This window comes from Mytilus californianus, unplaced genomic scaffold (assembly GCF_021869535.1).
Source record: "Mytilus californianus isolate M0D057914Y unplaced genomic scaffold, xbMytCali1.0.p SCAF_9, whole genome shotgun sequence".
Classification (NCBI taxonomy): Eukaryota; Metazoa; Mollusca; class Bivalvia; order Mytilida; family Mytilidae; genus Mytilus; species Mytilus californianus.
Genome location: NW_026262745.1, coordinates 1,375,496 through 1,390,535, shown reverse-complemented (window position 1 = coordinate 1,390,535; position 15,040 = coordinate 1,375,496). Strand labels below are relative to the sequence as shown.

General features: G+C 33.5%; 1 protein-coding gene and 1 long non-coding RNA gene across 2 annotated transcripts in view; one reads left to right on the top strand and one right to left on the bottom strand.

Moving 5' to 3' along the window:
• The window catches only part of LOC127716148 (uncharacterized), a 551,146-nt gene that overhangs the window by 323,495 nt on the left and 212,611 nt on the right, over positions 1–15,040 (bottom strand). The window lies entirely within an intron of this gene.
• LOC127716155 (uncharacterized) lies at positions 2,162–5,323 on the top strand. Its single transcript, XR_007988783.1, has 2 exons — positions 2,162–2,831; positions 4,748–5,323. It is a non-coding gene; the product is annotated as an uncharacterized LOC127716155 (long non-coding RNA).

Here is a 15,040-nt window from a genome sequence, read left to right as displayed (position 1 = left end):
CTATCTATATAAAACACATTAATAAAGTGTAGGTAGTACGGGGCGCCGAATGGGACTTGAACTTTTTGTAATCAAAATCAATTTTGTGTACACAAAATTCAATTCTGTCGTGTAACAAAATCTTTTTTGTCTTACAAAACTATGTGATACAGACTTGTTTTATGAGAACTTCAATTTTGTAATTACAAAATTCTTTTTTGTAGACGAAGTACATTTTTAAATTATTATCAAATAGTATGTTGCATACAAAATTGACTTTTGTTACCTGATGTGGAAATTAAAACACAACATTCAATTCTGTGAGACAAAAATTTGATTACAAAATTGAAGTTCCCATAAAACAAGTCTGTATCACATAGTTTTGTAAGACAAACATGATTTTGTTATGACAGAATTGAATTTTGTGTACACAAAATTGATTTTGATTACAAAAAGTTCAAGTCCCATTCGGCGCCCCGTACCAGAGACCAAATGACTTGCATGTGTACCAATTTAAAGTAAAAAACAAAAAGTAAACCCGAACGCAATTAATTATAGTTCATCTATTTTAATAAACTTTTGGACGAGAGAGTAAAAATGTAACAATAATGCCATCAAAATTTGGAGAAGAACACTAGTCTTGTTTGACTATGGGTGCACCAATGTTAAATCAAAGTACTGAAGTACTGAACATCGGATTACCGCAAGTTCTTGTGGATGGTCAAAACACTTGTCACAGAAAAAAATCACATCTCTATACCTGAAACTGAGGTTAATGTACAGAGATATATTTTTTTCTGAGACAAGTTCGTGCGTGGATGATGAATAAATGACAGGAAATTCAACCTCACCGTAATAACTATTATATTGTAGTGATACAAATCAGTCATGATACACTGGTTTGTTGTTATATATTATATCAATATAACAGTTACATATATATATATAATTTTCATCCATTTGTATGTCATTCTATTATACTATTCTAATAATAGTGCAGTGCAAGTGCATGGTGGACACTCTTCTGTAAAAATTCGATTTTTCTAAAAGATTGGATATGAGTAGGCATTCATATTTTCCCGCAAAAACAATTACAGAGTTACCGGTCCTTGTCGGGATTGTCGCAAAACGTTCTGAGATATTATTCCGCATGCTTTAACACAATTTTTCGGTACGTGTGCATAGATATTATCAATGATTTTTTACTTATATATATATATATCTTACGACAAAACATTTTCATATTATTAATTTATGTTCTAAACAAAAATATTTTTTATCAGTATTCATTGAAGAGATGTATTTATAACAAACGATAAGGAATGTTAGTTTGCACTCGTTAATATCCGCGTATTTATCATGTTTATAGATCGGTTACAAACCCAAAACGAAAGTTACGTAATGGAAATCTAGGCTGTAGCAATACATCGCAATGCCCTTACGGTCATCGCGATGTAAAAAGATTGAAGTTGGGTTGAAAATTTTTAATTCTTTGAACATACAAAAAAGCAGTGAGGAAATGTGTTATAATGAGTTTCCTTCCAACTAAACTCTTCGGTGCTGGACGCGTTCTCCATAAGGAATCTATTGACCCTGGGAAGAGGATAACTGACATTCATATCATTCATACCATGTCCCAGATTGACTTGTATATGAAATATCACAAAAAAATGTTCTGGTAAACAGTAATAATGTAAACAAACAACGAAACAGACTTATCACAGTAATGTCAGGATTTCCTCGACATATATTTGTATAAAATCCATATACTGCTGTGCGATTAAGGTGTCGGACCATCAATTCAAAATCCCTATCTATGCTACAAAATTTTGCAATTTTTACTGCTTTCTAAATATCTTACATCAAGTTTGACTTCATAGAAACCAGGTATATCTTGAATTGTATTTCAACCAATGTTTAAAGTCTTGTAGCGAAATACTACTGTTCGGAGTTCAAGTTCTACTAGATTTTTGCTCAAAATGGTCTACAAACATGTTTAAGGTGGCTCACCCCAATAAGGACCCCCGGTAGAATTTTTTTATTTTCACATATTTTGTAGATTTTTTTATGCTGAATCCAAAAATGCAAAGAAAAAAGGGGGTCACCAGGCTCGTTTCCCCCTCAAATGGAAGCGAAATGTGCGATTTTGTCCCTATTTCCAAACTTTTACACCCGGCTTTCAACAATAACGACTACATCAAATTCAAAGACTTTTAGAACCATGTCAGTATGATTATTATGTGAAAAAACAATTAAATTTGAAATGTAAACGTTCCCATTGGTTGTTTTAGACTTAAAAATCTTTTTATTTTCAGATTTATGTCTAAATTTGGCATTTTTTAATTTCAGTTTAAGGCTAAAAATATTGGTTAAATCGATTTTTCGTAAAATTTCCCCGGTAGATTTTTTTTAAAAACGGATATGTCAAAGCTATGAACTTTTCGAGCATTTTAAGGTAAAATAAAATGGGGGTCACCAGGCTTTTAAAAAAGTTACGAGCTTTTGTTTAACCCCTCTACCCCATGAGGTCTGATTTCAATGCACTCCATTAATTACTTGATTGTGATTTTTTTATTAATGTCTTTAAATAAATAATGTTTGTAATTATATCAATGGACGAAAGCTGAATATAAATGTGATGAACATTTTACTGTTTGTTATAAAAAAGCGAAATTTTGATTATTTTGGTGAAATACGGTAATTTTGTCTGGCGCGAGTTGCTTCCCTCTAATCTGGCGCCATAATCGGACAACAGAAATTTCAGGGTCGCCATTGCTGAGCAGCATACTGCACTGATAAATACGACCATGTGCATGAATAACAGACATAGTGGCGAATAGACAACGATGAAGGTAGAGTCATTACATAAGAAAACATAGATTTATATATATAAGACAGCCAAATGTTATCAGTATCACGAAAAATACAAAGTGGGGGGTTATCTCAAAAGAATGTAGAACAGAAAGTCACAGGACAAAAAGTCACAGACAAAAAGTCACGGACAAAAAGTCACAGGACAAAAAGTCACAATTCAGTTTTGAGATTATTTTTCTGTAAACAAGAAAACACTAATTTAAAAAATTAAATTTTTGTTTTTTCTTGAACTATTATATATGAAGCAACTTAGTAATTAAAATTTATTCAATAAATATCAATAATGATTAAATAATTGTTATGAAAACAAAATGTCAAAGTGGCTTGGTACGGAAGCAAGTTAACTCGTACCATTGCAAACTCGTACCACGTCAACTCGTACCACTAAAAGTTAACTCGTACCAGCGTAAACTCGTACCACTGGGAAGTCGTACCATTCAGAACTCGTACCACTACAAACTCGTACCATTAAAAATATATTCAATATAAATACGAATGTTTTATGATTTTTTTAAAAATCTTTATGAAAAAAGTTAAATTTCTTGAATTTTATACCAGATTTTAATGAAAACTTAGACAAAATTACGAATGTAATTTCTTAATTACCATGTTAATTAATATATTAAATTCATACAAGTCACAATAGCATTAGACACATCATTATCATATATAATTACTTACATCTATTGAAGGCGCGATGCCAATCTACAGCTACAGGTGATTTATGACACTGGGGAAGATTTGTAATGACATTTCATTTCAATGATTTCATACAACCATGGTCATCTTGATGAACAAAGAGCTGAATATTGTATATATACAAATTTCATACTTTCTAAATGTTGGTCATAAACAATTTTAAACCTTTTAAAACACAATAAATAAATTCTTTCATCAAATAAAATTCCTTTTAGAAACAATAAGAAACTACCCAAATCTATTCAATGTTACTAATTTGGAATGATTAAAAATTAAATCAAAAAGTTGTCAGTAAAAGTTAAATAAAGAGGCTGTTCAAGGGAGACGACTAAGCCAATCTGCCACAGTTTTCTCTATCCAATTAGCCAAGGAAAATAAGATACAAATTGGTCATTGTGATTTCAAATTATATAAATTTTACAGACTTAAGAGGTAATGAGTGAAATTAAAATATATATTCATCATTAAACACCATTTGAATGCATTTAAATAAGTTGGTACGAGTTTACAATGGTATGAATTTACCGTGGTACGAGTTAGCAGTGGTACGAGTTTGCATTGGTACGAGTTTGTTTTTGGTGGTACGAGTTGACATTGGTACGAGTTTACAATGGTACGAGATAACTATAATTCCTTGGTACTTAAATGGCTTCATTGTGCCAAGAAATATATCGTTGCAGCTGCATTTTAGAATTTTTAGGCATAGAAATAACTTGTCCCTGGCATCGAAACAGCATGCCCTGAGAAGTCTGTATTCAACATATGTATAAAAACAAAATCACTATTTACACTTGCTGTGCATGTAATTTTATTTTGTTTGCTCATTATTGTTGCCACAAATTCTTCATTTTTTTACGCCGTAGTGGAGTGGGCATTAAGTTTTACCCTTGTCTGTCTGTACGTATGTCCCAAAATTGGTGTCCGTTCTCAAACTTTAGTTTGCCTCATCCAAATGTTATGAAACTTATACACATTACTTATTACAACAAAATTCAGATCAAGTAAAACTTTGGGTAGTGTCACTATTACAGTTCTTTAGTTATGCTCCTTTATACATAACTTTATATGCACGTGGGGGCATCATCTGTGTCCCATGGACACATTCCCCATTTATTTAAAGTATGAACTGCATTATGCTTTTAAATGTCAATCATGGTTGATTTTCTGACAGAATTACTCTGACATTTAATTTCAGGCTTCAAGTACATGTAAGAGAAAGGAGTGATTTGTTGTGAAAGATCCTGGAATGTTCAACTTTACTTGTAAACTATTGGCAAAGAACTGACAGAATTTACACGAGAAGCCAGTATCATCTTGTCTTGCAATTGGGAACTATATGTAAAGTGCAGAAACTTAAGAACAACATTAGAAGCCAAGATCAACAATACTTGGAACTACATGTATAATCAAAGTACTGTCAGAATCCATATGAGAGAACCCAAGATCATCTACACTTGGTGTCTATATGCAAAGTGTTGTCAGAATCCACTTAAGAAGCCAAGATCAACTATAATTTGGAACTATATGCTTTAGTGCTGTCAAAATCCATAAAAAAAAATCCAAGATCAAAAGGACCTACTTTACCTACCTGTCCCAATGATGAATACAGATTATTGAGTCTTATAAAAAACACTGATGAAGAATATTGATATAAAAATAATGAAAATATAGAGCTGATCAGCTAATGATTGTACATGTACATGATGTATACATGTCAACAATAACTAGTATATTGAAATTTACAATGCTAATAAATGTTTTATAAATTTGATCTCATAGACATTTTAGGAATAAAAATCAAAAATTTTCAAAAAATGAATTTTAATAGAGCTTTTTTTGCTTTCTGTAGTGAATTTTGCTGCAAACACAATTCATGATATGCAAACTGCAATATATGCAGTTGTCTTTAATACAGAAGGTAGCTATGAGATTTGGAAATTTTGGAAATCATAATACCAAGTGGCAGTTGTGGTAAATGCACATGCCTTTGCCTCATCTTTTACCTCACCAACCCCTGACCTAAATGGCCACTTGAATTATTTTACATCATTTGGCATTTGTTTTCCATCCATATGCTATTCAGTTTCTGTTTCAAAAGTTATATTTTCTGGATAAAAGGAGAAATAAAATACAGTTTTGTTCAATGAGACAGCAACCAAACAAAACAACCAAAAGAATTATATATTGTCTGGGAAAACTTGTGTCTCACTATATTAAATGACAACATTTTTACCTACTTTAAATTCAGAAATTATTGCGTGCATTTATTATTGCAATTTTTGACGAATGGACTAAATTGCGAGTTTAATTATTGCGATTACAAAACAAATCTGCATAAAGATCTATAATTCAGTTATCAGAATGCAAGTTCTTATCATTGCGATATTCACCCTGTCGCATTATTTGCATTAATAATAACCTCACAATAATTTCTAAATTTACAGTATCACAATAATCCAGATTAATTTTGTTTTGTAAATTTAGATATGCACTCAAATTAATACAGATTGCTACACAAATCTCAAGCACATTTCAAGGTTAAAGTTACCTGATTAGGGTTGTTTATCAGATACTGTTAGCAATAGTTCATTTGTCAATGTCATGTTTTTGTGTTTTTGTCTGTTTTTTCTAATACTAAAAGTACATGTAGTAGATAAACTATATGTATGCAATGATTCACAAATGTAAGGAGTACATGTCTGTCTGGCAATTGTCATTGACCACATTTGCATGGTTCATTGGTCAATGGTAAGTCCTCTTTTAACATGCTACATTGTGTAATCAATGGGTTATTATATTTGGTGTATGGTATGATTATTAAATGTATATATTGAAATATTAAGTAAAACATGTAAAAAGATGTGATATGATTGTAAATGAGACACTCCACAAAAGACCAAATGACACAGAAATAAACAACTAAATGTCACCATACGACCTTCGACAATGAGTAAAACCTATACTGCATAGTTGGGTATAAAAGGCCTCCAAATGACAAATGTACAATTTAAAACAATTCAAATGAGAAAACTAATGGCATACTTATGTACAAAATAATGAATGAAAAACAAATATGCCTGTCTTGCAGGGTCTATCTGAACTTAACCTTATGTTCATGGTTTTGTCTGTTACTGGCATACTATATATATGTTTAAAATATTTGGTTGATGGGGTGATTGTAACAGAGGCGGATTTAGGGGGAGGGCCCATTGGTTGATTATATAGGGAATCACAGAAGCATGACTGAAGCAGGCCTCTCTTAGGCAGTCAGCCCCCCCCCCCCCCCCCCCCTTTTTCATGAAAAATTCTGGCTCCGCCACTGTGCAAGGCTGGCTTGGATTGGTTTATCTGATCATTTTCATGATCATTGATAATATTAATTTTTTCTGATACTTGTAGTGAAACTTTATCTTTAGGAATATCAACATAAAACCAATCATGAATGATGATTAGTAAAGCAGGTGAGACATTTCAGCTTGTGTACTCTTGTTAACACAAAAATTATATGGACTCGCTAGAAAATGAATGGACAATGCATGCTTGGTATGGACAAAATTCCTCCTTTTTACCATACGAGGCTGCGTATTTATCTTGGGTGGGGGTGGGGGAAGGGGCACTTCCTATATTCAAGGTTATGGGACGTGCCGCTGGAATAGGTCACCTTTTCAAGCTTGAAAATATGTGAAAAGGTCGGGGAAAACTATCAAAAATATATGATAAGGTCAATAAAGTTTCCATAACTTCTTCGTCTGTCATCTTTCTTGGTGTTCCCGGGTGTGATTTTATCAACCAAATTTTCTCTTTTAACACTTTGGTATTCTAGTCTTACATTACACTACATGAAACCCAAGCATTATAGGGGAAAAGGTTACATTTTTACCTAGGCAATATATGAAAAGGTAAACATTTTTGAAATCTAAATTTTTGAAAAAGGTGGGCTCCAGCGGCACCCCTTATCAATTAAGTATTGAAGTGCCCCCTCCTACCACCCCCCCCCCCCCCCACCCCCCGGAGGTATTTATACATCCAGCTGTATGAACACCCTGCCATAGCAAGGGATTATCTGTCAGATTAGGGAAGTCATATTTCTATACCCTACGATATAAAAATAAGGAGATGTGGTATGATTGCCAATGAGACAACTATCCACCAAAGTTCAAATTTAAAAGTCAATATTAAAAAAAATTGCATCTCCATATTATCATCATAGGCCGATAATTACGTTTCTTTGCAGCTAGCAGGTGGGTCAAACCAGTGTTCACACATCATTAAAAAAGTTGTCATGCATATTTCTTGCCGCAATGACACACTCCACTTTAATTTTTTTAAATCAAGAACTTTCCTTATTAGCTTCCCTTTTGAAAAAAACGCATGTCAAAAAGTAAGACAGAAGTTAAAGTTTGCCAATATCACCGACTATTATAGCGTCCATGTGTACTGGGCGGAGTTTTAAAATTACAATCCCAACTTTTCCTGAACCTAGTAAGTAGTATAGATTTTGTGTATATATAATGTCTTTAACTGGTAGTGTTTGGAACTGCCCGGTAGACTGCGGATGTGTGTCCTAGGCGAAATCCCGACTTGGTCAAGCCAAATATTTTGCGCCGCAAAGCATGTGGTATTGAGGGATAATAGCATATACCGATATATAAGGCCGGAATACTAGTAAGGTCCCGGTTGCTATTGACCAATTTTCATCCACATGATCAAAGGTTGAAAACTGCAAATTATTGAAATGTCCGGTTTTTTTTCTGGGTAAAACAAAAAATGAGTTGCTTGAGTTCCGTTAGTCTATTATAATAACTCATTCTTAATCAATTATTTTAGTTTTTACGCTGATATTTCCTCTTTCTTTTTTTAATGCGAACTCTGTTGGCATATTGATAGATACAACAGAAAATAGCAAATTAACAAATAGCAGAATAAGTAAAAGGAAAATATTATAAATAGAAAACATTGGCCCCGAGGTCTCATGTTATAGTACTAGAGTTCCAAATTTCATAGAATCATGATACGAGAAAATTTGTTAGATATTTTCGTGCCCATTATTTGATAAAGTATATAAATCTTTAAATTAAAATGTTATGTGTGACTGTCAAGTATTTAGTCTTTGTTTGAAAATTGTAATGTCGAAAAAAAAAATTTGGAAAATAAAAAATACTTAACTATTATCAAAATTTTGCAGTGTTAAAATATTTCCCATACTCCGGAATTGTTATGTTCAAAAATTTTTGGCAAATAAAAAATACGTAACTATATATATTATCAAAATTTTGCAGTGGGAAAATATTTCACATACTCCGGAATAAGATCCCAGCAATACTTGGAAATGAAGATATTTCAAGTAAAAAAGAGATTTATGACAGTAACAAAATGTTATAAAACGCCAAACGGATAAAACGGTTAAAAGCTCATTAGAGCTTATGTTGACTCTGTACACTTTGCCGACTCTAAATAAAACTTATTTATTATTTTTCTTTTATTTATTATTCAGGGCCGTCACTACATGGAGGCAAATGAGGCAAATGCCTCATGTTCGAAATTTCAAAAAAAAAAAAATTTGAAACAAAAGTTTGTCTTCATATCAAATTGTTTTCACGGCGAGTGTCTTGCAAGAAGCAACTGAGTTCTCTTCACTCTCTGATGTCGCCCCTGCATGTTTTTCGTGATCCATGTTTCTAATTTACTTTTAGTTTTCAGTGTTGATGGTCTATTGTTTGTAGTTATGTGTCTTATCTGTACCCGGGTTTGTCGTTTGTTCATTTATTGTCCTACTTTATGACTATAGTCTAAGTGTTGATTTTCTTTTGTAAATCTAGTAATTTTGTTTTAAACTTAGTTTTCTTATACTGAAGGACCTTTGTCTAATTAAAAAAACTACATTAAATTGTAAGAATATTTGAAATTAGATCTACGATGACGGGTGAACGGTTGTGTGGTTTGGCAATGTTGCATGTCCACCGATGTCCAGATATTGTGCGAGAAAATATTTAAGAAGATACGATACCACTGGACACAGAAAAAATGGTCGTTTCTTCATGGAGAATTGAACTTAATATTAAAGAATACAAAACTGGCTCTCTTTTTTGTAGATAAAACTAGATAGCTGACATGGGTTAAATTAAAGTGAGACCACCAATCTCCCGGTATCAAAACATTTGAGAAAAAAAACAACAATGTATTACCATATGACCTTTAACATTAAAGGGTTAAACTTGCATTAAGTCGTGTTCAGACCCATTAATAGAAAATAAAGGAATATGGAGTAAACGTGCACAGGACTTAATCGCACAAAAAGTCAATACATAGAAAAAATACAAATTATAAATTGTCAGGGTTTTTATTCCTGTTCTTCATCTTGATAGTCGCTGGAGGGTCTTCAACTATGAAAGAATCATTAATACCATAAAACAAGGTCAAGATGGTACCTAGTGTTGACTTAAGCGGTACTTAAAGTATAATACTGCACTGTCACTTAATTTAAATTCAGTCATAAAAAAGTCTAAACACAATACAAGACAAGAACAGACAGATCCGGTATTAATGATTATGAGAATTACGATTTTTGCTTTATCCTACATATCGGTCTTTTGATATTGTCCCTTAAACCTAAAAGTCTTAAATTACAATGAATCTATATATTTTGCTTTGAGACCAGAATATTGTCGAAAAAAATAGCTAAAAATTAATTGCGTTTCAGTGTAAGAAAGAGTCCGGGAAACGTTCAGAATGCACGATTTTGCGTCATTTTTTTTCAGAGCCTCTGGGGGCTTAGCGGCCCCCAGACCCCTCGCCGATAATTTTTATCCTCGCTTTGCTCGGCGAATATATTTTGCCTCACTTTTAAAAGAGGCTAGTTATACGGCCCTGTTATTTTATATAGCGTGCAGATGAACCCCGATGCCGTTATACTATAGCATACTATACGGGTTTTACTTGTTTTTAAAAGCCGAAAGGTGACATGCAGTTTACATCGCTATCCTTTGTTTACGGTTAAACATTGCGTCATTGGTAAAATATTTTCATATATCATACTAATACATCTAAAAGACATCTTTTGATATATTCAACCAGTATTTAAATGAAAATAGGGTGCGAACGGATCCAAGGGGCGAACGTGTAGGGTGAGAATGTGTTTTTTGGAGCGAACGCACCAGATACCGTCGTACAAGTCAATATTTGTATTTTCTTTTTTTTTTAAATGTTATGCTTTAATATATCATGTATAATTCTGTCCTTTTTATGTGAAAAATGAACAAACCACTCTGTAGTCCTGACCGTACGTATTTCCCTGTTTTGTGGCTTTTGTAGAACGTTTTGCATGGTTTGTTGACATCGGGAAAGGGTGCTTTCATACACGCCCGCGTTCCAATGTCGTCAAAACTATTTTTGAGAAAACCCCTCAAGGCGACCGTTTCCAAGGCGCTCGTCGTTAGTAACATGCGTTAAAATATGCGCACTGTTCAAGGGCCGAGCCACCTTAACCCCGCCACATTCTTTATGTGCCTGTCCCAAGTCAAGTGCCTGTAGTTCAGTGGTTGTCGTTGGTTCATGTCTGTCATATTTGTTTTTCATTAACTGTTTTGTTATAAATTTGGCCGTTAGTTTTTCAATTGAATTGTTTAATATTTTTCATGGCAATCATACCTCATATCCTTATTTTTAAACATATATTTATCATTCACCAAAAGCTTCATTTCTGCAAATTTGTTTGTTAGTTCAAGTAAACAATGACGTCAAAAGCACTGTTTTTGTCAAGGAATAGCTAATTTTACATACGTTCTAAATTGAACTGGGTGAATTGGTGGTCTGACACCTATTAACAACTTCAGACTTATCAGATAAACCTCTAATCATTTCACTAACGCTGTATATGTAACAGGAACATGCTATATCATTTTCTTCAAGAGGAGACATACAGTGTATACAATGTACCACTGACTGTTTACATCTAGTTTCGAACTAATTGAAGACTTCATTATTCTCTTATAAAACCTTGCTAGTCTCGCGAACCTTGCACGACTCTCGAAGTACAAGAGGACGCGAGTTTGTGCCCCTGTTGGTTCAAAGAAAGCCTTTAAATTTGGCATCTGCTGCTTCCCCAAAAAGCAAGCGAAATTAAGGAATTACTAGTAAAGCAAAGACTGGTGGTTCGTAGCCTGAATAATACATTCGGGTCCAAGCGAACAGTTACTTTAAAGCAGCCCGTTTAAATTCTCCCACTGAATCAGTCTACAAAGCAAAAAATGTTATCCTTCATGAACTGTCATATCAACGTATTGCAATGTACATACTTCTTTACTGGGCTTTAAAAATTACTCAGAAATAAAAAAAAATTACCAAAACTTCAAATATGATATCACGTAAGCTAAATGTAAGATTGAGTCATCTCTCATTTTCTGTAGCAGATGTATCTATTCTATGTTTCGCTTGTTGTTCAGAATATACATTTATAATTATGAGGAGCGCAAAACTATTTCAAACATTCAATTTAAGATCTTTAAAACTACAGGATAGAGAATTGTAAAAAAAAATCCCAATGACTTTTCGTTCAAGCGTTTCATGTTTATTCATATGAGACTGACTTCATACAGGAATTTCTTAGGAAGAAAGAAAAGAAGTTAGCAGTATCCTTTAATTTCACTTTCCGCTATATATAGGTTATGTTCTCTCACTAAATAATTCAAAGTTTGGTAACTCTGTTGAATGCATCTATCTCATCGAACTTGAGATACAGGATACAACGGATACAGTTAAGTCTGCCTCATATCTTGACTTACATCTAGAAATTGACAATGAGGGTAGGTTGAAAACAAAACTTTACGACAAAAGAGATGATTTCAGCTTCCCAATTGTGAACTTTCCATTTCTATGTAGCAACATTCCAGCAGCGCCTGCATACGGAGATTATATCTCCCAGTTGATACGATATTCTAGCTTGGGCTTGTGTTTCGTATTATGATTTCCTTGATAGAGTGTTGCTGCTCAAAAAGAAGCTATTAAACCAAGAGTTCCAAGTGGTGAAGTTGAAATCATCCCTTCGTAAATTTTACGGACGCCATCACGGTTGACCGTTATGGAATATCTGTTTCACAGATGAAAACGGATATGTTCCAATTGTCGTAACTACAATCTCGTCCCTTTCCCCCGAATGTGACCTACAGAATTAGACATATCACCGGATTTGTACTTACATGAGCAACATGACGGGTGCCACATGTGGAACAGTATCTGCTTATCCTTCCGGAGCACCTGAGATAACCCCCAGTGTTTGGTGGGGTTCGTGTTGCTCAGTCTTTGGTTTTCTATGTTGTTTTGTGTACTGTTGTTTATCTTTTTCTTTTTTAGCCATGGCGTTGTCAGTTTGTTTTCGACTTATGAGTTTGAATGTCCCTTTGGTATCCTTCGCCTCCCTTTTGCAAAAGTCTTTATTGAAATCGAATTATGACCATGCAAGCTCTCAGAATCGAACAATAGTTCGCACCCTAACTCGTATTCGATATATACCCCATAAACCTGGAAATTCACACTCGAACTCGAAATGAACTCGAAGTTTTAAAACTCGTATGATCATTGCTTTAACTTTAATTTGTAGTCTTCCTGGAAGACATATACTTCGAATTTTAACTCGAATCTCAACTCTTACCTAACACAAACTCTTTCTCAAAGTTTAACTCGACGATTAGTCACAGTCTTGAAAAACTAAGTAGTTTCAGACACATACAGAATAACTTGTGAACACTAGTCTAAAAGATAAAGGCATGCAGAGACATATTATATACACATACATACTATATCATATGTATGAAAATATTCTATGTGTCTATATATATGTCTCTGCTACTACTAACTGTCCTTTTTTAAATAATCCACGCCCACTGACCGTATATTAAATATACACGGTTTCACTGTTCGCCTTCAACCAATGATATTCCTAAAAGTTTAAAGGAGGTAAGAGAAAGTAATAAACACATACGGTCCTACATCCTGTCGATATTTTTAGTTGGCTTTGCACAAGGTTATGGTTTATGACATCTTTACACTAGAGCCATTTAATGTGTACTGATTGGTATTTTAGTCTGGAACACATTATTTATTCATTAGTTGTTATTGGCTTTGAACTAGCTATCAATAACTGCGAGTACTCTTACATCTGTATTTTGTGTCTTTCGTCTTTATAAGTCCTCTTCAATCGATTTTTACTGTTTATTCTTATGTTGTACTGTTACACCATTATTCGAGGCCAGGGAAACCTCAAGATTGAACTCTCGCATATTTTCTATCCTGCAACATTTTGTGTGTGCTTGTAATTCAATGGTTCTCTTTTTTTTGCTGTCTTTCGTATTTGTTTTCGTTTATTGTTTTGTACATCAATCCGATCGGTTATTGTTGAAGGTTGAATGCGACATATAGTTGCTTATAGGTGAGGAAAGTTGTCGCAGTGACAATCATACCACATCTCATCATCTATATATATGAGTCACTCCTTGAGAAAAGGTACAAAAAGTGTTTTGGTAAACTTTAGGAGACACATTTTTAAAGTTCGTTAAAATTATTTTTGATGATCGATTTTATCCGGTAAAAATTGCTGTTACCATAAAGATTCATAAAATGGTCAATTATGTCCCTAATTTGTGCATAAACATAAATTATTAAATTGAACTAGACAATTTTATACTATCTGATCCGAAATTAAACCCTTTATGACACTATAGAGGGAAATTAAGGGAAAATTAAAAAATCTTCATGTCTTGAATTTTAAAATTTTGAATTCAAGTTAAGTTGTTAAATACCATATATTTATCAACTATCATATAGACGTGATTAGAATCGTTTCCCCGTTAAATTGCATTGATTTCTGCTTTGTAAGCGATAGCCTTATCATCTCTAGAAAAGCATACATAATCAAGTTAACACACTTAAACTATACATGGACAAATGAATATCGAATTTGAATGTAAATCTTGAATGGTTATCTTATTGGCAATCCTACCAAATCTTCTTACTTTTATAACGTGATTTATCAACATGTTTTCCATGATTAAAAAAAAACAACCACCTTGAACGTAAGCGTTCCATTGCATCATGCAATCGGTATCAACATTTTGTATCACTTACACTCTGTCCGAGCCGCAGCTACAATTCACTCAGTGTTTCGATCGTGCAGCATTTAATTAATACACTTGAATTGTAAATGTTTAACTAAAGAATTTCACAACTGAAGTTTAAAGCCAATGTCACAACTTCCTAATTCAAAGCTGATCTTAGACGATTTTGTCTGTGCCTGTTAGACAAGTTGGTCTTTTGGAATCTAAACGGTTTATTTATTTGACGTCCCAGATTTTGTTTGATCATGAGCGTCCCTGGGGAAAGTTATTTTCAGAAATATATATGTGTCGTGTCTACAGAATCTATATAACACGTTTACATTTTGTGAAATGCAAGCCAACAACAATGTTACCTCGGACATCGCAGTGTCGAGAAACCT